The sequence below is a fragment of the Empidonax traillii genome, unplaced genomic scaffold (genome assembly GCF_003031625.1).
Source record: "Empidonax traillii isolate 1590-97213 ecotype Southwest subspecies unplaced genomic scaffold, ASM303162v1 scaffold95:size1152806, whole genome shotgun sequence".
NCBI classification, from domain to species: domain Eukaryota; kingdom Metazoa; phylum Chordata; class Aves; order Passeriformes; family Tyrannidae; genus Empidonax; species Empidonax traillii.
In genome coordinates, this window is record NW_020955288.1 from 891,191 (window position 1) to 912,834 (window position 21,644).

The window sequence follows — 21,644 nt, forward strand, 5'->3', positions numbered from 1 at the left end:
AATCTACACACAGATAGAAATACTGAGAATCAGCCAAACCTTCTGTATGTCCAGCAGGCAGCAAGTTTGATCAGTGGGGAAAGCCTAGCACTGTTCCTTTATCTCTAGCATGACTGAACAGCTAACTGTCATATGATTTTTTTTTCTAGATTCTGTCATATGGGAGAGAAAATGTAACTGTGCAGAGCACAGACTTTTGGGAGTACAACTCTTGATTGTTTCTGCTGCAGCATTTACAATTAAAAGACAGACAAAAGTGCTAGGGTTTTTTCAGACTTGAAAATTATGAAGGGAGAAAATCAGGCCAACATCCCTTACAAGGTGACTGTGTGTCTGTCCCAGAGTACTGAACTATCAGATAGCCCAGGCGGCTGTGCTGTCCCCAGAACTGGAATCAGTATCACTGCAGCCTCATGGCACTGCACTCAAACTAATTAGATGGGCGATGAGAGATAGAGGTTTTTCAGCTTGCCACGTGGTTTATAATACATTATAGCTTGAGCTAAATGCCTCTGCTTTGCTTCTTCCTGGGACATGTGTCTGTTACCCTGCCTGGAGTCTGCTCAGGGATCTCTGCTCCACCTGCAGGTGCAGGCAGGCCCTGAGCAGCAGTCTCAGGGGACACAGTATGGCCTTGGAGTGGGAAAAGGGCTCTAGGAAGGAATGCAAGGACAACACAAGGCTGCCTGTGCCTTGAACTGGAGGCACAGTTCCATTTAATGGTATTTCTAAGGGTAAGAAATAGATATTGACCTGCCTGTGACTCTCCACATAACTAGCTGATAGTCTGCTCACTCAGGCATTCGATCCTGGTAAAAAAGCCACCAGGTCAGTGGTGCTGCTGTGCTTTGAGAACTGTCTGCATCCTTATATTCCCCCCATCAGTCATGTAACAGACAGGCATTTCACGCTACTATATGAAATTTAGCCAGAGATCACAAACCCTAAAACCTGCCACTCCCATGATTTCTGCTTGGTGTCACCACTGCCAGCCAGAGCTGTGCTGCTCTATCCTGACACAGTTTGTTTTCCTTCTTTCTGAGCTTTCTTGTTTTGTAATACTAGGATTGAGTATTAATTTCAATATCTCTGTAATGTATTTTGTCCAAAATCAGTGCTGTGTGTGCTTACCTGCATTGCAACACAGGGTTTAGAAATCATAGAGCCTTCAGTGGTGTGGTTGTACACGAGTTTTTGTTCACAGAAGCACGTGAGAACTCACCACCTACACACCACAGCAAAGGACAAAATGAAACACCCAAGTACTATGCTGACAGTGTCCTTCAGTTAATTCCAAAACAACTACAGCTCTTTTATTATGCATAAGCGCTTAGATAAAAAGTAGATCAGATCAGTATAAATTAGAGTAGCAGAAGGAGGGGGGGCTGCAGCCAGAGCAAATAGATTTTTTGAAATTGGTCAAACCTAGCAGTTGCCTCTGCTTTCCGTGGGGGTCAGACCAGATGAGGTCCCTTCCAACTAAAATTTTTCTGTGATTCTAAGAGATTCCAAGAGATTGTAGCACACAGCCTAGTAAGATAAAAAGAAGATGAGGGAATGATGAAATAAGAATGGCATATGGATGAAATGAAAGAAAAGATTAATTTCTTTAGGATAATACAGAGTCTTGATTTATTTCAGATTTTCTCAACCAAGTAGATTGCTGCCCTTCAGGCAAAATTAATGGAGCCAAGTGCTACAGTTTTTTTTCCATGGAATACCATGGAGTATAAAGATGTTTAACTGATGGAAATAGTTAAGCTAAATGCAGCTGATGTAATGTCAGGGAAACTCACAGTGCAAAACAGTACTTTATGTCATAATAGTTTGGGCAAAAAGAAATTTCTTGAACTAAGTAGGAGTAAAAACAAACAAACAAAAAAAGTTTTAATTCCAACTGCACCCTGAATGTCTGATCCAGGGTATGGCCAAAGACTGGAGTCTCTGACCCACTGTCAAGTAAGAGCAGCTATTAAAATGTCTCTCAGAAGAAATGCCCAGTTTTATTTCTTTTGAGCCCCAAAGTTCACCCGCCCCATCTGAATAGCATTTGCAAAGGTACTGACTTTCAGGCATCTGCCTGAATCAGCTCCTGATTGGAAACCCTGGCTCCCTAAGCAACGCATTCAAGTTTAATCCCACTAGTTGGTCCTGCCAAAAACAAAGATAAATGTAATTTACACCCCCAAGAGCAGAAAGGTGCTTCTCTCCTTAAGAGAGTGGGATTGGTTTTATCCCTTAAGAAGATGTTAGTTAGAAGGAGATGTGTAATTTCTAATCCACATTCTGTTTCTCATCTACATCCCAGTTCTGAAGGATTTATTGTATAGAGTGAAACAGCACAAGTAGGAGATTGACCAGACTGGGGACTGAAATCAGGTCTGTCAGCACCAGTGTGGGTGCCTTAATTACCAGCTTACTGGATATTTAGACTTCTCCAAAATGAGATCACTGCTCAGAATTACTGCTGAGTCCTTCTGTTGGAGTAAGGATTATTGCATTTAGATTGATATTCTTAAGTGGGGGATCTTGTGTCTCTGCCTGGACAGACTGCATTAGACCCTCTCTACTTAATCTTCCTGGGCAAACTAGACATTTTTTCTAACTAACTTGAGCACACATGGAGTTTGCTGGATTTGTTCTGCATTTGCAAACCACTGCTACAGGAAAAGCATTACATTTGAATCTTCTGGGAAGTGCCATAGGTACTGTGTGTTTGTTACAGTGTTTGGGATTTCTGGGCACCCTGCTGTCTGCTTAGGACTTAATGGTGAGACCAGAAACACTTGACAAATGTCCAATATGTCCTTAAATTCTGGCCCAAAACATTGTATCCTTGGGAGTCTAAAGACCTGACCACTCTGCCTTAAGGGTCAAGTCCTGCTGGAGGTTGCAGCAATATTGTAGCAATATTACAGCTATAATTAAATCTTAGACTATCAATCAAAAAATAGACTATCAACTAAAAAAAGAAATTCATGGCAGTGAGAGTTACAACAGAGCATTTGGTGGAGTTTAAGTCTATTGTGTGGCCAAAAATATTATCTTCTGGTCTAATATGGCTAATGTTAAGGTGAATTTAAGCAGCTCTCTAGTATGTGGCTCAGTTGAGTGTAACCTATCTGAACAAAGGAGAGTTAGAATTCATATAGTTCACGTAGTGAGAAATTAATCTTAACAGGGGGGTCTCAGCATCAGTGGCATCTTGCAACCATGTACCATGAATAGATTATATTGCTCAACTGCTGTAAATCTGCTCAGTGGATATTAGTGAAGATAATGACTGCCAAATGAGCCAATATAGTCTTTTCTCAGTGTTACCCTAAGCATGGCCAGTAGCAGATGCTTAAGGAAGCAGAGCATAAGAGACAAAGACAACTTCTGTCTTCCAGTGCTATCAAGTGTCATAAATACGTCATCAGGAAACTGCACATGGCACTAAGGTTGTTGCCCTTAAATCAGAATCAAATATTATATTAGAACCACAGTAGTATCTTCACAATATATTGGCCCTGGTAAGTACAACCAATAGCATTAAGTGAAATTCAGACAAAAGAATATGCCTCAGATGAGTTAATTGCAAATACTAATCTTACACTCAGTGTTAGTAGGCCCTCAATATCTTGTTTTGCTCATGCAGACTTGTGAGTCTACCAAAGTGAGTAAGTTCATCAAAAGAAGTTCCACAGTTTCTGAGTGTGGTGTTTCTCCTACTGCTACCACTGTTTTTCTAGTTTTAAATTTCAAATCATGTTCCAGGTCATATCACTCAGTGATTCACAAGAGACTCTAGAGTCAGTCTTAGGAAGGTGGAAATAAAGTAAAAATCTCAAGATGGGTCCTGGGACTGTGCCTAAAAGCCAGAAGATAAGCACATACCAGATTGATCCTTCCTTTGTGCGGCTGTGTCTGCTGCAGTGTCATTTAGGGATAGGTTCCAAGCTCTGGCCAGAGATGCTGGCAGAGTAACCACTTCGCAGCAGCAACAGGAATCACTTCAATTAAAATTTGCTTTATCATGGTGTGGTTTCCTAAGGTAGGATTCGTATTTTTCCATACTTTAATTTGTATTACATCCTGGTATCTTCAGCAGGGATCTCATTCCCATTCATCTGTTGAAGCTGTAACATGCCATGAGTCTGACGCTGTTCTTATGGGCTTTTTGTGTTATGGCAGCCTGAAAACCTTGCTGAAGAATAGCAAAACTTTGTTCAGTAGGTAACTACATCACACCTTGACAGTGTAGCTATGAGAGAAGACATGTATTTTTCCTCATCTATTCAAGGATTCACATTCAAAATAAAGCTTACATGATTTTCCATTTACATGCCTGGTGGCTTTTCTAAACACCTTCTCGATCTCCACTGTCTGGAAAGTGAAAGAGACATCATTTAACAATTTCATTTGCTGCTGATGGCCAGTCTTCAGCTCTTCTTCATCCATCTACACATCTTTGTGTTTGAAATCTTTCCCTGCCCTACTTTCTGTTGCCTTCTCCCCGCCTCCTCTTCTTTCATTGCCTTTCTTTTTTTGGCTCTTTATGTACTTGCTTTTGCTGTGTCGACAGCTACCTTTCCAAGTTCAGAGAAATTTCAGAGAGGTGTAACCAGGAGCCTTAAGAAAATGACACTCCTTGTTAATCTGTGTCAAGAGAAAGCCACTTGTTTCTTGGGTAGCCAGGTTACCCCATGGCAGCATCAGAGGGTTCCTAAACTCACAACTGTTGGGTTTGAAGGGACTGTTGTGTCCATAAATGAGCAAAGGTAGAGTTCTTAAAGATCAACTACTGTCCTTTGGGGTCATACAAGAGATGCAGCAATCGCAGAGAGCTTGGAGGCAGCCTCAGGTGGGAGCTCCCTACCAGTCTGGCAGCTTATCTGGGCTGCTGTGCCCTCCATCCCATGGTCGTTACATGGGAAAACGTTGGAACAGCGTGTACCTTCCAGCATTGCTATGGGAATCCAATTCCTAATCCCACAGAAAACTCTGCCTTTAACTTTCTCCCCACCAAAACCAGCACCAGCAGCTCCTTGTACCAGCACCCCTAACTGAAACCAAAATGAGTGTAATACTTTTTGAACATATCTCTAGGGTTGAAAGTGTGATGCAATTAGCAACAGCAATTAGTTCAGAGCTGTGGAGCAGTAACACACAACATACCTGATCACAAAACCATGGCTCTCCGAGCCATTCCAGCAGACAGATTACACAGGCAGCAGTACTGCATGAGCAAATTAGTGGCCACTAGTCACAACATACCTTGTCTGCACTCAAAGGCCTCACCCAGTAACTATCCCTGGGATCAACTGAACAAGCAGAAAGGTTTCTTCACCCACTCAGTGCAGGCTACAAAAAATAAGAGATCTCAATTCTCTACTCTCTGTCTCCTCTTTTGCAGATGTGTCCTAATATTCTGGAATGCCCTGCTACAGACATCTACAGGATCTTCTCAGCAAACACAGTCTCACAGATCAATCACCCTGCCAGCAATGATGTGGAGGTAACTTATCTCTATGACAGGAATCATCATCTTCAGAGCTTGATTTCACCCATCCCTCTCATCAGATAAAGGCAGAAATAACTCTGTCCCAGTGCTTGCAGTACTGCAAACCATTCTTGAGAGCCTGGTCACTGTGGGGATGGAGACCCCAGGCAACAGAACAGTGCCCTGTTCTCACTTTTGCATCTTCCTTTGATAAAGAGGGCCCTGAATACTAATTGCTTCAGGCTTCTGATCTGCCCCTGTCATGCCAAGTTGCAATGAATATGATGCCACATTACCAATCAAAGGAACAATAAACACCAACAAACTGCAAACTTTTGAAACAGGGAATGATTATATGTCTGAGGAAGAGATTGTTTCACAGATGAAAACATGAAATGGCTTATTTTTTTGAAGAGAGTAAACATGAGAAATACATTAAATATATTATTTAATATAAATATATATTTAAAAATATATAATTATATATATATAATAATTAATAAATATATTAAATACATTTGAACCTACAAAATCAGAAATGCTAGACTCAAGATAAATGCTTTGGAGAAACACCACTGAGGCAGGTTGTTCTGCTTATATAAAAGGATATTATTAAACTGCTTAATAGAACAACAGCAAAAATCATGAAGTAATCATTGTGAGCAATAACAAACTTGTGTAGCTTATATAGTTGCACAGATAAAGAAACTATTGCCCTTGTTTATTATGTGAGCCAGATGTGATTGTGTGTCATCAGTCCTTGAGAACAAATTACAAAGTTATGCAAGAAAAGCATAACTAAAACAGAAATAGAAGGGAGAACTGACCATGAATCCAAAGGTACCAAAACTTGGGGTATATTATGTAGTTACTAAGCAAAAGAAGTAGGAATATTTCAACATTTTGATATGGAAAACTAATAAATAAAATAAAGAGGCAAATGAAGCATGAAATGAGCTGATATGAATGGAAATAGCTACAAGTAATGCTGATATGTGGATACATGGTAATGAAAATTCACAGAAAAAGTGCAGAAATGCCATCCACACAAATAATTAATGACTACCAATTAGAATTAATACTAAAAGAGCCTATAGCCTAGACTAACAGAAATGAGAAGAAATTTCATTTATATACAAATGTGTAGTTTTGTGCTCGGGAACAAATAACACCTCTTTGTGCTAGAACCTCAATAGCTTGACATGACAGAGGAGGAAACCAAAATATACTCATCAAAATCACACTTCTTATGAACTGCTGACATGAGCTAGTTATGAGAAAAACAACTATAAGCCTAAGCTGCCATCAAGAGATCTGTTTTCACTAGAGGTATGAAAATATTTTTGCTGTGTAAGATCTCAGTGAAACTTCATCTGGAATATTGTATACATTGAATTAAATCTGAAAAACAAGCATAGAGGGGGTCCTGGAATGGTTAAGAAGAGACTCTCTACAGAGGAGATTCTTTAAACAGATCATGGTTCTTCTAGCCTGGTAAAATGAAAGCTGAAATGGAATAAGATTGCACTCTACAAATGTATCACTGCAGGAATGGTTTGTTGGCTGCAAAGGCAAGTGCTGGCGGAGAAACAAAGGTGTGTATTGAAAAATGCATTTCAACTGAAAATTAAAGGACAGTTAAAGGAAGGTTAGAAGAAGCAAAGTACAGCTATGTTAAAATTGAACACAGTCATTTTACAAAGGGGCTTCTGTGACCCAGTGTCTGGGACAGCTGGGTGCCATGAGCCTATTGGGCTCCCTTTAATCATCTGTCCCTAACAAGGCTACCTGTCTCATGACCTTTTCCAGACAATCTGCTGTTTCTAATTGAGCAAAAACTTTCATATCTTTTATGTATGCTTTCTTTCAACAAGTCTATCCTGTACAAAAATTTGCCCCTTACAAAGCTGTTTTATTTTTATCATATGACCCAGACTGCCACATGATGTGGTGACCTAAGCCTCACATGATCAAGCTGTAACTAGACTTCCGTCCTTTCTCTAAAGGATCACTTCACCCTACAGCACTCCTCACTTGGCCACTCCTAGCAAAACCCACAGGTTTATCAATATATTCAAGGTACTAAATAATAATTAAATGTATTGATATGCCAAAAGGCAATTACACCAGAAAACTTCAATAAAAAAGAAGAGAGAAAATATCAAACATAAGTATCACTAATATTAAGCTGACAGGACTTGGCACGGTAGCCAGCATAGTTAAGAGGTGTTTTAATTAGTTTTTTCAAAATAAGGAGAACAAAATGAAATTTCATGTGTAGACCTCACAACAGGTATTTTTGCTGCTTTTAAGTGACATTGCAAGAACACAAGAGGAGAAATAATGTTTGTGTGTAGTCATGCAGGAAAAGATAAAAATCAGTTAACAGGAACCTTATGAATTTCAACAAAGAGAAATGCAAAGCCCTCCACCGGGGAGGAAAAACTCAGTGAACCGGGACAGACTGGGGACTAGGCAGGTGGAAAGGCCCTGGGGATCTGGGTGGTCAGCACACTGACTGTGAGCCAGCAATGTGCCCTCATGGAAAGAAGGCCAACAGCCTCCTGCATCAGGAAGAGCACTGCCAGCAGGTTGAGGGAGTGGATTCTTCCCCTCTACTCAGCACTGGTGAGACCTTTCTGGGCTCCCAGTATAAGAGAAACTGGGACACACTGGAATGAGTCTAATGAAGGGCCATGGAAATGATCAAGTTCTGCAGCATCTGCTGTGCAAGGGTAGGCTGATAGTGCTGGGGCTGTCCGGCTTGGAGGAGAGAAGGGTCGGGGGGATCTCACCAGTGTGTGTAATACCTGGGCATGGGAAAACAGAGCCAGACTTTTCTCAGTAGTGTCCAGCAATAGAACAAGAGGATACAAAGAAAGATACAACATTTCCATTTAAAAAAAAAAAAAAGAAAAAAGCTTTTTTTATTATTGTGAGGGAGGTCAAACACTGGCAGAGGTTGCCCGGAGTGGAGTTTCTGTCCTTGGATGCTCAAAGCCTGGCTGGATATAGCCCTGATGAACCTTCAGGTGGCTAGGTGGCTCTGCTTTGGGCCTAGAGGGTGAAATGGACAATCTCCATTCCAATCTATGATTTAGTGATCTTACTGAATATACATTGTAATCATAACACTAGCTCCCAAAAAACCAAAGAATTGGCACATTAGAATGGAAAACATATAAAAGGTAGCAGATTGCATTCAACTGCAAACAATATATTTGTTACTCATCCCATGCATATGCTGATATGCATTAAATATATTCAGGATTAAATTGAAGATCCACTCAGATCACTAAATAATTCAATCAGTTAATTCATTAGTAAAGACAAAAGAGTCACTTGACAAAAAAACTGTATCGGCCCTTTGGAGAGCAAAATCACAAGTTTCCTCTCATGGGGTGTTTATTCTGTTTTGAATCCAAAGATATCTTTAAATATACTAACTAGCTTTAATACACAGCTAAAAATAAGTTCCTGGACTTTTCCTAAGCTGGTTTAACTAGTTTTGATCCGACCTTTTTCTTTGAACCGTAGTACTTCAAATTAGAAAACAAATAAGCTCTAACTGTATTGGTTACTGCTCATACAAAGGCTGGTTCTGAGCTTCTGTAGGACTGTATCCGTCACACCACGTCCCTTACAGCAGTAAGTCTGCAAATTCCAGCCTATGTTACTGTGGAATGCACTGTAGCTTGGGAGCAAGAGCTGTCAGTGCTCATTACACCACAAATACATCCCTTATAAACACTTTCTTTTGATATGGTTGTTAACCCCCAGCAGCACGAGCTCAAATGAAATGTTATGAGAGTCTAAGTTTGGTGAACAGAAACTGCTTGTGACCTTTCTTCTGGCATCACAGAAAGTGACATTTCCCTTGACTAACCTTTAATTAAATGGGTTGCATTTAGCAAGAAATTGAAGTGAGCATCCATAAAGCCTTTACAAGACCGCAGCAAATGCATGCCTCGGTTTATGCAGAAAACTGCACTCTCCCTAGTGGGTCCATGGCTGACTGAAACAAGGAAACACAAGTATCATTTGCATAAAAACAGTTCTGTTTCTTAAGTATGCAGTATATATATAGGTATACAGTGTATATATAGGTGTACAGTACATATATAGGTATACAGTGATGAAATTATGCACAGAGAAACAAAGTTTCTGTACGAACACAAGGCTCCTGCAACATGGCTGTAATTTCTAGTGAACCCTTATGGTTTTGGCCTGGCACTTGTCTTCTCACACTTTTGCCAGTGTCACCTGTTTCAGTCTCCAAAGCAGAGAGACTAGGGAACCTAGTCGAAGCAGTGGATGCAAAATCAAACATTTCTACGAGTTGGTCAATAAAAGGCAGAAAGTTGTGACAACTGTTTGCCTTGCTTAAAATTGGAGAGATGTAACAAAGCAATCCAGAAACCTCTGGAAGGTTCCTGTGAATGAAATAGCTTTCTAATATTGCTAAGAAACATTCATTGGTTTAAAGATACGAACTGGATTTTTCTCTCTAGGCCACATTTGTGTTGATATCTTCCCTTTCCTGTGATGAAAAATTCACAATGCTACCTTGAATAACCAGTTTGGTAGGTTCTTTGAGAAGTAACCATATGTTACTACATTAAAATGCAAATGTATCATGACACTATGTCCCTATGATGCTTTTCTGATGTTAACAATTTAGGAGAAATTAATTAATTGTGACTTTAGAGGCTGGAAAAAAATCAGATCATTATCTCTCAAAATATTCCCACAATTTCCAAGGCTTTTGAGATCCTGAGGGAGTTTTACAGCACTATGAACTCCTGCTGTACCTCTGTGGTACCTTGCTTTATCAAGACATTTTGTCCTAGTGCACTATGAGACTGACCCAGACAGTGTCTGGATAAAAGCATATTGCAGTGTGTTGGTGTTTTGAGCTCACTGAACAGTGCTGTAAATTGCACTGGTGATCAACATAAACCAGTGTTCTGATGGTATCTGAAATAATTTTGTTATACTTTGCTTTGTTGCCATTAATTCAGTTTGTGGTAATGCACATATTTGATGTATGATTATGGCTTGGTGGTCTTTCCATCAGAAGTATGGAGGGAATAGAACACACAATAATTAAGAAAGTTTGGGACTTTTATGCTGTACTTTACCACTCAGATAAAGACCACATGGATTATATATTTTCAGCCTACACAATTTGTGCTTGATAACTTACATTTTTTTTCCTGTTCTGCCACGAAATTGAGTTTAAAATTCTGAGACCAAAATTGCTTAATTGTTATTATAAAACAGCCATTTATACTGAATGCATCAGTTAATCCACTGTTAGTGCATTATAACATCATTAATGAACTTACAACAATGATCAGATTACAGTCAAGTTTAAAGTCCCACCAATTTTTAGCTATTTTCAAAAATGAGACTGGACAAACTACACTGCTGTGCCCACAGTGAAGTAAGTATATTGAAGTATCTTCCCTGTGATGTCCATTTGGTGTCACAGACACATTTTACCAAGTCACTTCTGAAAAATGCATCTAAGTTTAACTGCTGTAATGATCTGAGAAACTTTAATTTGCATATACCAACTAGAGATCTTTTTAAAAGAAATTTTCTTAAGAGTTCATGTGCAGTGACTGCAATTCTGCATCTGCATCTCTCTGCTGCATGGACTCTTCCATCTGGAGGAATCTGAAATGGAAATGCCTCATCCCTATGGTCGGTAGGGCTGCCTACCACATCAGGATTTCGGCAGAACAAAAAAGGGAAGCTTGGTGTGTAATAGTGTACAACGAAGTAGGAAAACCTTTCAGCAGAAATGTGGGAGATTAAGACTCAAGTCTTTGCACTGACTGAGTTGTTTTTCCTATATGAGTGATGAGCAGATAATGTCTCTGCTTCAGTGAGCAGGTGTTTTCCAAGGAATAGTCTGTGAAAAACTGTCCTCTAAACAGTTATGATAAAGAGTTTACCCTTATGTGATTCTAAGTCCTCTGTCAAGAAGTACTTAGGTGGCAGGTTTAACTAGTATGGAGTAGATAAATCATGAGAATACACATCTGAAAGTAAGTATAAAATAATTATTGAGTTGCTGTGGAGCCCAAACTCCCATTCTCACGGTCTGGATCAGGCACAAGCCATTTGGAAAAACCAACATGCACTTACACAAGCAAAGACTGTGCTTCCAATAATTCTCATATAACACCTTATATGTACAGTAATCTGAATTAACACGGGTTGCACAAGCTTATATAGGGTGTTTGCTAACTTCTGAATGCTTTTTTTTTTTTTTCTTGTGAAAGTGATGCATGCCCCTCTGTGCAATATGTAGTTGTGAAACCAAAGGCATATGGTGGCGGGGCACGGCACCACTTGCATTGCGGCTCACGCTGCTTTGCAGAGCTCTTTGGCAACAAACGGTGAGGCAAGTGGAGGGCAATTATTTTCGTCAATAACAATCTGGTGACATTGACAGTCGGTTTGGCGGTTTAGGGGTGGCAGCGGTGGGTGATGATCTTAAAGGCCCTTTCCCAGCCCTGATGGCTCTGTGACTCTGTGGCAGCGCACAAGTAGCGCCGCTCCGGGCCCTTCCTCCGGATTTTGTCTCCCGGGCTCATCAAAGTGCTGCGGCGACTCGGTACAAACCGGCACCTCGGGGCTCTTCACTAACACCGTGGTTGTTTCGCACGGTGCCGGCTGGGTTCAGGCTGGTTTGAAGCCGGGCGGGTTTTGCCCTCCGGGTTTCGGACGCTGAGCGAACGGGCAGTAGCCCCTTTTCCCCCTCACGGCGGGGGGAGGGGCGGCCTCACCGCGGCGAGCGAGGGGGCGGGGCTTGTCGGGGACTCCGCCAATCGGCGGCGCCGCCGAGCCGCGAGCGGCGGGGCGGGCGGCCAATGGGCGCAGGGGGGAGCGCGCGCGCAGCGGCCCAGCGGGAGCGTCGGGGCCGCCGCGCGGGCACAGCCGGGCAGGGCCGGGGCGCGGAGGCACGGCCACCGCCCGCAGCAGGTACCGCCCGACCGCGGGGAGCCGCGGCGGAGACCCAGCTGCCCCCTGGGGGCAACGGCCGCGCGTTTCCGGTAGGGTGCGATGGATGGAGGATGGAGGAGGGAGGGGGAGAGGGGGAGAAGGGGAGAGGGAGGCGGGCGGTGGGGAAGCTCCGTGGTTCCGGGGATCCGCGCCCTGGGATCGATGCTCAGCCAGCACGGGCGAGGCCGAAAGCCCCCCCGTGCACCCGCGCAGGACCCAGGCCGGGGGTGTCGCCGTGCTCCCCCACGCCGGGCGGGCCTGCGGCGCGCGCGGCGCCCCGGCCTTGCCCGCGGGGCGGCCCCGGCACCCCCGGCCTTTGGCGCCCCTGCAGAGAACGGGCTCGCAGGGGAAGGCCACGCGCTCCTCTCCCGCTTGGAAGAGCGAGCGTTTTTCTCGCTTTAAGAGAAGCTTTCTTCAAGAGAGAAGCTTTCTTCAAGAGAGAACGGAAGAGAGAACGGAACAGGGCCGTGCCCGCAGTCCCGGCCCGGCACATCTAGAGCCGGGAGAGCCCTTTGCCCGCCCAGCGCCCCCGGGCTCGGAGCCCCCATGGGTTCGCGAAAAGAATTTTCCCGAGTGAAGTTTAAAGTGTGGTTAATCGCAGATAACGTTCGTTGGTAGCGGGCTTGTAATTGAAACCAGCTCGAATCCCATGAAAATAGAACCCTTTAATTTCATTTAACCTACTTCGTGGCTCGGGCAACTGAAATTTTCTTTATATTTTAATAGCTCTTTCCGTAATAATTAAACAAGAAGTGGAGCATGTAGGAGTTTAACTATCTGTGACATCCATCTGTAATGTGGCAGGCTAGAATTTCTTGACCTCCAACTTCCCCAATTTGTGTGTCTGTGCTTCTTAACTGAGATATCTCATTTGAGCAATTTGGACATTTTATATTGGGATTCTTTACTCTTCAGCTTTTCTTTTTCACCCTCCACTCAAAGATGGATGGCTTAAAATTTTGCCATTTCCACACCAAAATTCTCCTATAGCTGGATAATAAAGGTTGACTTTGCAGGTTATGTTCTTGTGGTTTGTTGGGGTGTTTTTTGTGTTGTTTTTTTTTTTTTTCCCTCCTAGCTGTTTGCAGAACTGTAAAGTAATACACAAATCTAGATCTGTAACTTGTTACTGCAAGTACTTAGTCTTTATTTATTTCCCTTATGCTAGACTTTAAATGTAATTAAGCACAATTAAGGCACAGTTTTAACAGCAAGTGGGACAGTTGCTTTAAGTTAAGTGGGGCTGTAGGTTTTGGACATGAATGTTTTTTCCTTTTCATGGTTAAAAAGTAACTCATTCTGTCCCCATCTTAATCATCCTTAGGAACTGATATTGTCAGTAAAATTTGTAATTGAAACAAAACTAACTTTTGTAGTAGCAAAGGTTTTCTCCTTTGATATTTAGTGTTCCTCAGACTTTGAAATGTAGAGGATGTCTACTAGCTAGATGTGAGCAGAGTGTCATTGAGTGTCAGTTTATAGTTCAATTCCTGACAGAATGCCATGGAGAGTCATCTTTGAAGTAATAGATGTCTTGAAATACCTCTACTAACATTTTTCCTTCAAATGGAGAATCAGTCCATCCACAGGACCTCTTAGCTCCTGAGAGGGCAAGCTGAATCTCCTTCTGACCACTACAAAGCGAAGGGTCCTTTGTCTTCTTCCTGTTTCTGAGTTCTGGGTCTTGGAGGAACTCCCAGTTCCTCACAAGTGCTGTGCTTGCAGAGTTTGAAGGGGATGTATAACAAATTGAAATGGTTGTATACAGCCATTTGGAAAGTCCAAGAGGGTGCCTGAGGAGTTGCTGGATGTTGTTGAAAACATGGCTGTATCATTGCAGTGACTGCAGGCTTGATTGGCTTCTCCAGCCAGAAACTGTGTGTATGGCTTGTGTGTGTGCATGTGTTTGGCTTTTTTGTCAAAAAATATTCAGTGTTTGAGGAGGGTCTGTGTTTGGTATTATTTTCCTGTTACTTGTCTGCAGGAAACAGAGCTTCTGGGTAGCAAAAAAAAATTCTGAAAAGGAGCCAATATCACGAGAAATTGTGCTTAGTTAGTTTGGTACTTTGTGTGTAGGTGGAGGACTTGTGTTATGGAAACATTTAGCATCTGGGCATGGTCAGTACCATCATGGACATCCGTAGTGTTTCTCCCAGTTACCAAATCTAAGCCTTGCAATAATACAGTCTTCCAGCTCTGCTTTGTTTAGCCTCAGCACTTTAGAAGCTGTAAACTGTCCTAACAAATACTGTCTCTCTGAATAGACTAAGTGTTCCTATTTGCCTTTTTTTTTTTCTTCTGAATGTCTCCAACCAAGGGTTTATAGTGAGACCCTGTTAATGGAACTGCTTTTCCTTGCATCTCTTAAGCTTTCTCTGAACTTCTCAAGCAGTGGTGCCTCCACTGATGCACCACTCTCTCCCTTTGGGTGTGGTTAGAAAGTCTGTGCTCGGTAGATGTTGCTAAGCTGCCACTTGGTGTTGGTGGCTGTGTGTTCACTGCATCACGCCAGCCTTTCCTTGTCATTGTTCAGCTGGATGTTTGTAAATTTGTAGAGCTTCTTGTGCAATAGGCATAATTGATAGGTCCAAAAGAAGACATCCATTAGCATAAACAGGAGTTAAGATAGGAGCCCTCAGCATCTACATGAACAGTATCTGCAGCAGTGAAGTAAATAGCTCTGTTCTCCTGAGGAGGAGGGAGGCTTCCTGCATCCTGTTTGATCCGGGGTCGCTTTTGTCCTGTTTAGAGGACAGGTAGGCAATGTGCTGGTAAAACTTTCTATGTAACTATGTGTTTAAGCTATTTTTAGACATAGGAAAATTGTGAAAATGGGCTTCTCTCTTTTGGTAGAGATTTGTTCTACATGTATTGGAAAAAAACAGAAAGGTAAACTAGTGTGGGTTTTTTTCTTAAAAAGGTGATTAGGCTTCAAATACAACTTGGTAGAGCAGTTGTCAGATAAATGAGTTATTTTTAGGTTTGCAAAGAGTTTTTGTGAATTTCTTCAGGAACATTGTGGAAGAGAAAATATCTTTATTGACGTGCTTTGGAAAGTCATTGCATTGCACCATGTTAAGATGTTATGTTGCTGGACTGTGATTTTGCATGAAGAATTTTGAAATGGCTCACCTAAACATTAAGGAATTGAGTTCTTGGTTACAGTTATGGAGGACTTGGCTGTAATTTTAATGAAGAGTTCTAAAATCTGAACTCTTTTTACAGCTGTCCAAGCATCAGCTCACCAGCTGTGAGTGTCCTTACTATGGGTGTCCTTTCCTGGAAGCTGGGATTTGGTGAAACATGATCAAGGGCATTTGAGGATTTTCTTACAGAAGTACAGTTAGGGAATAGTGAATTAATGCTAAACATTCACATGTGTCTGTCAAATAATGCATTTGGGGGGGGGGGTGTCATTTTATGTGTGTGTGTCTGTCCCATAGATCTTCCTTAAACTACCTGCAAGTCTTCATGTTGGATTTGTGGATTTTTGTTTTTTGGTTTTTTTTTTTTTTTTTTTTTGTAAATGGTGTGGGAAGGTATGGAAGGAGTCTGAAATTCAGTGTTGATTACTAGGTCTTCAAATCCATTGTGTAATGTCTATTGTAAAATGTGATTCAAGCCTTCTAACTCGGTAATATGTAATTTAAAACAAGAGAAATAAGAGTTGGGCTTTTTGTTCTTGGTGAAGCACTGATTGTAATTGCTTTCTTAATAGTAACTTTGAGCAGAATGTAATTGCAGGTGCCAGTTTTGATTGGTTATCTTTGTCCTGTGTGATCAATATGAGGAAGGTGAATCTGGGTTTTAACTACCAGGATTTCTCTCTAAACACTGAAACTTGACAAACTGGTGAGCCATGGGAGTGGTGTTTGTTCCCCCGCCCCCTTCCATCCACTTGATTTGCGGCTTTCCCCTCCCAGCAAAATGTCAGTATCACAGAAGCAACTGGAGCAATAATCCTGCTGCTGCTAAGGCTTTTCGTAGTGATAACCAGGGCTGGATATCAGCATACTCGTATGAAGACTAAACTGATGCCTTTGGCCTGTTTTCCTAATGCAGTGAGTAAGAATTGAGTGATGGGGTCAGCTGCGAGTGTTGCTCTTTCGTTATGTTGTAGGTAGGTCCTTCAGACAGGCTCTGTTCTCCTTTCAGAGTAATGATTTATGCAACCACCCTGATGAACAGTGAGGCTTTATCTTGTAATCCTTTCATAACCAAAAGTGCAAGTGAGATTTCTAGTGCAGATTTTTAATTAATTTAGATAAAGTGGTCTGGAACTAAGCTTCTGTTTAGGAAATCTTGAATCTGCATGCATCTTGGTTCTCTAGAACTTTAAGTCTCTCTACATATGCGTTAAACATGTTTTCACATGAACTGGAGGTGGAGTATAGTAAATGTTCTTATGTGGTGTGTGCTTTTCTGTAATAGCTTAATTTCCAAACTGATCTGTGCCTTCTGTGCAATTTGGAGAAATTAGGTTAATTATACCAAAAGAGAGATTTATTTTTTTTCCTTCAACATGCGCTTGATGACTAAGCTCAAACAGTAAACAATTTAGAAAAACATCAACTTATAATGTAATTATAAAAATTGCATTATAAGTTTTACTTTGTTTTAATTCATTTTTAGAGGAGGGACTTACTGTAAAAGAAATATAGTTACAGTGAAACAAGAGATTTCTGCAGTGTGTACTTTGTGAACAGATTACTTACTAAGAAGTAATTTCTTAGTCATCTGGTACAGAAGCCCTCTGAACAGAAGAATAAGAGAATGGAAATTTTTAGTAAAATCAGACTTTTGGCTGAAAGAAGATATGTGAACACGTTTAAGAAATATCTGCATTACAGAGAAATATCTCTGCTGAGATCAACTCAACAGTGGCCCACACTGAGATCAGATTCATCTCCATAAGACTAAAGGATTAAGAGGTTAAAGACTCCATAATTTTGGGCACGGCCCTGACTTTGAAGTATCCTGTTTCACAAGGTATCTTCAGTGAAATAGTGGTAAATTGGGCTGAATTCTGCTAATAAATTATTGGGTGGCCATGGGTTGGTTGGTCCAAATTCACCATCTTCCCAAAGGAATTGAGTGAATACTGTACTTGGTTGTTGTAATTGTCATCTAAAAGAGAGTTGCAGAACTTCTTCTATGTCTGTTATCAGTCTGGATTTTGATATTAATATGCTGTAGTGCTCTTAAATAGATCGTATGCAGTATTAGCTAAGTCTTACCTAAGTCAGTTTAATAATGCTCCCTACCTTGAATGCATATGCTGCCAGAGGTAGTAATATATCCAGGAGGAAAGTAACTTGAGGAACTTACAGTCTAGGACAAACTTTCACTATCTAACATATTTCTGTGCTTAAGAATAGTCAGGAGAATTGCTTTTGAAAAGCAAGTCTGCTTTATTTTTGAACATAGGTCTATACACTCAGTTATGTAAATTTTGACCTAACTAGCTTGATTACTCTAACTGGTATTGTGTTTCATTAGACAAATGATTTACAGTGGATACATCTCTTCATCCTTAGTAGGCAAGTCTCTTTATGGTCTTCAGTCTTGAAGATGTTCAGCTGCTTTGAAATGCCTTGTTATTTTTCACAAACTCTCTTCATATATGGAGTGTCAGCCACAAGTTTGCCATATTCTACATACAGCCTTGGGTTTTCTGGTGGGATTTTTACTGCAGTTGTGATAACATACGTATAGTCTTTCAGATTGATTTAGTTTTGTTGTGTTTCACTTGTTTGTAGAAAACTCAATACTACCCTGAATCCACCCATGCTATTTTCTGGACAGTGTACAGTGAAACACTTAAGGTCCCTCGTGCTACCAGGTATAAGCCAAAGACTGGCCTGCTGATGTTAAATTAGTGGGCCCATTTTGATAGTTCTTCAAAACTTAGTTGTTCTAATTAGCTTCCAAACCTGGCAACGTGTTTTCCAGCTCCTGGAGGTGTGTTAAATTTTCTTGGCAGGTTTGTCCTGCAGGGCACTGTGGCTTGCAGCTAGTAAAGAAAGTGACCTTGCAGAGTGTAGATAAGAATGTTGGTGAAGTCTAAATCACGGATAAGGCTTGTCTTTCTGCTAGCTATGGGAAGAATTCCAAGTCTTCCACATGATTGTGAAGTTTGAAATAGGTATGCTTTAAGGTTAACTTGCACCAAAAGCAGTTTACAACAGGAAATACTCAGTTTCATCATACCAGTCCCTACTCATCTTTTAGAGCAGTATCTTTCACAGATAAGGTTTCCCAATGGATATAACCTTGGACCACAATGACAAACAGACTGTGGTCTTTGGTGATATGCTGGGTAGGTATTGGTGAGATAGGGCAGGTCATTGGCCCTTGTGGTGGTAGAAAATGTGGACATTCTGATGATAGCATTCATTGATTTACTTTTGTGGAAACAAGAAACCAAATAAAATGAGACATGATGATATGATATGATATGACATGACCCAGACTTGTCTTTCTGGCAGTAACCTTGTTTAGATGAGTTAAATATTACTTCCTTGTTGACTGAATCTCTCCAGTTCCTAGAGATTTTTTTTTTTGTTTACTGTCGTGTCCTTGCCATGTGGCAATTGGAGCTTATATGAGGGACTTCTGTAATGATTTTTGTCTGATGTGGATGCAGTGGTGTGTGTATGTGGTGTTTAAAAATACTTGCTGCACTCAAAGTTGATGTCTGGATGGATTTCATCTTCTGAATATATGTAAGAAAAATGCTTTTACCACTTTACTTTTAGACCTTTTTCTGCTGTCCTGCTGCTAGTACTGGGTTCAAGCTGTCAGAGGGAAGGGGGAAATTGGTTTGTTGGGCTGTATTTTTGCAGAACCTTGTGACTTGTTGCTGACATTTGAGAGGTTGGGAAATGCACATTTTCTATTTCCTGTGAGTGATAATCTCAATAGGATTGAATTTGGAGGGAGCATGTTGTTGACCTAATGTTTGTCAGTGATAAAGCAGAAGGCAGACCATTTAATCTCTAACAAGGACACACATGCACACTCTCTAGTTGCTGGATTTAGCATTTAAACATTCAGTAGAACTTCAGGAGGCCTTCCTGGCACTTGAAAAGCACATCTTTAAGCATCTTGATCTGTGTTTGGACAAATCTGAGAGTTGATCGTTATCCCATTAAAAACAGAATTGTCCTTGTTTGGAGAGTCAGAGCCCTCTGAAGCTGTGAGTTAAATATTGCTGCAGTAGCTCTGGAGGCAAACAGAGCTGCTGTTGTTTGCTCTATAATAGCACTTGCTCAGCCCTGGACATGAGAATTTTTTACAAGATGGGGAATGTTGGCTAGGATCCTGGAGTGTTGGTTTGGTGTTGTTTTTTTTTTTTTTTTACTGAAATGCTTATGAGCTCTTGATTTATCAAAGGACAGCACCCTTCACATAAGCATATCTTCAAAGTGTCACCAAGGCTTTAACCCTGAACCTGTGCATTCAGAAGAATCCTGACAGCAGGTGCTCTGTTGCAGCTTAACGTAAGTTTCCTCTACCAAAGGCTGTTTATACCTGCGAATAATCTGGTAATTTTGATAATTTCTGTTCTAGAGCAAGAATCCCTTACAGATCTCTTATTAATACTTTCAACTGTCAGATTTCTTTTTTTCTTGACTCTTATTTTCTCTTAGCTCAAAGACGTATGTGTGATACAGGGGTTTAGATATTCCAAAGTGTGCATTAGACAATTTTGTGTTTGGTAGAAGTTGTCTGTCTGTGTTGGAAGAGGTAACTGTTAACAAGTGATTAGATAACTGGTGACAATATGTATTGCTGTTTAATAGTATAATTCAGCTATTGTAAACATAAAACAAGTTGTACTCAAAAATAGATACAGTGATTGCTGACACTTAACAACCTAAAATGTTAAATTTGGGATTGCTATATTGTCTTGCAAGATAGTTATTTTTTTCTGGATCTACTCCAGCTTGTTAATATGTTAGAAGCCAAACTAAATTTCCAATAGGAAACACATGTGTTTCTTAACTGTTTTATTTAATAACAGAATTATGGTATAATTCTTCTGTAATTTACTGCCATAAAGAACTTTAAAAGGTATTGCAGGTAATATACTCTGTCTGTAGGGTTTGAAATGAGGAGTTGCCAGCAATGCTATGCTAACTGGCACGTGGAGATGCATTCTTGGAGAAGGCAGGGAAAGGTAGGTGGAGAATGGGAACATTCTCTTCTTTCCCTGTGGTTGAGATAACCTTTCTTTCTAACAGAGCAATACATAGGCTGCTGGTTTCAGACTTTGATTGTTCACACCTAGATTCCATATGTGGTATTTAACCTTAATTCCAGTTTGATGCTTCTAAGCAGTTCCCTCACCATCCCAGTGTTTATTGCTGTAACATTGGCAGCAATGTGTACTTCTGGAAAAGGTCACTAATTCTGTTTTCTAGCTGGAATCTTCTAGAGGAATGGAAATAAGAGACAAACTCACTGTGGAAAATTGGTATGAATAAAGTCTACTGGAGTCAGAGAACAGGGTGAAGGGAAAGGGGATTGAGACTTTCTCAAAGGAAGCATTTCTCAATCCTTAAAACAAAACGGTAGAATATTAGCCTGCAAACATACAAGTGATACTGCCTCTCAAGTGTGAATGTGAGTATTTATGTATGCTTGTGGTTTTTTAACTGAACCCATTTCATCATTATGCTTCATCATAGCTCTGGATCTCCAAGTTTTGTAGGTCTGGTGTTTTGTAAGAGTTTCAGGGGAATAATATAATTATTGTTGATCTGATACCAGCTTCATACTCAAAGGAGTATGGTCAGAAATAACTGAGCCAGGAAACTTTCTGATCTGTTCTTGCTTCCAGATTTCTTTGCATCACATGACCCTAAATATTGTCAAGTTTTTCAGTTACCTGAAAAGCTGGACTGTAACAACACATACTTCCACTGGCAGCATTACTTTTCATTCCTTTAGCTTTTAGAGACAGATGTTGGATCATAGCCCGTGCGCTGGGTGCTGTAGCAAGGTTCCTGTGGGTAAGTAGCCAAAGACTGTCTGACAGTGTGAGCAGGTCTGCAGACTGAGGATACAGCATTATGTCAGAAGTAGGATTAAGCCTTCTTTGGAGGAGAGGTAGGTGAATGGATGGTATTTGATACTG

The 21,644-nt window shown here is 40.9% G+C and overlaps 1 protein-coding gene across 2 annotated transcripts in view; it reads left to right on the forward strand.

Moving 5' to 3' along the window:
• Positions 1-12,422: 12,422 nt before the first annotated feature.
• FAR1 (fatty acyl-CoA reductase 1) overlaps positions 12,423-21,644 on the forward strand; it is a 35,364-nt gene continuing 26,142 nt past the window's right edge. Inside the window, exon 1 of one of the 2 annotated variants that reach the window (XM_027881812.1) lies at positions 12,423-12,481. The gene's annotated coding sequence lies outside the window, so the exon portion shown is untranslated. Of the gene's footprint in view, positions 12,482-12,533; positions 12,558-21,644 lie in introns of those variants that run through there. The other variant, XM_027881813.1, reaches the window with a different exon arrangement.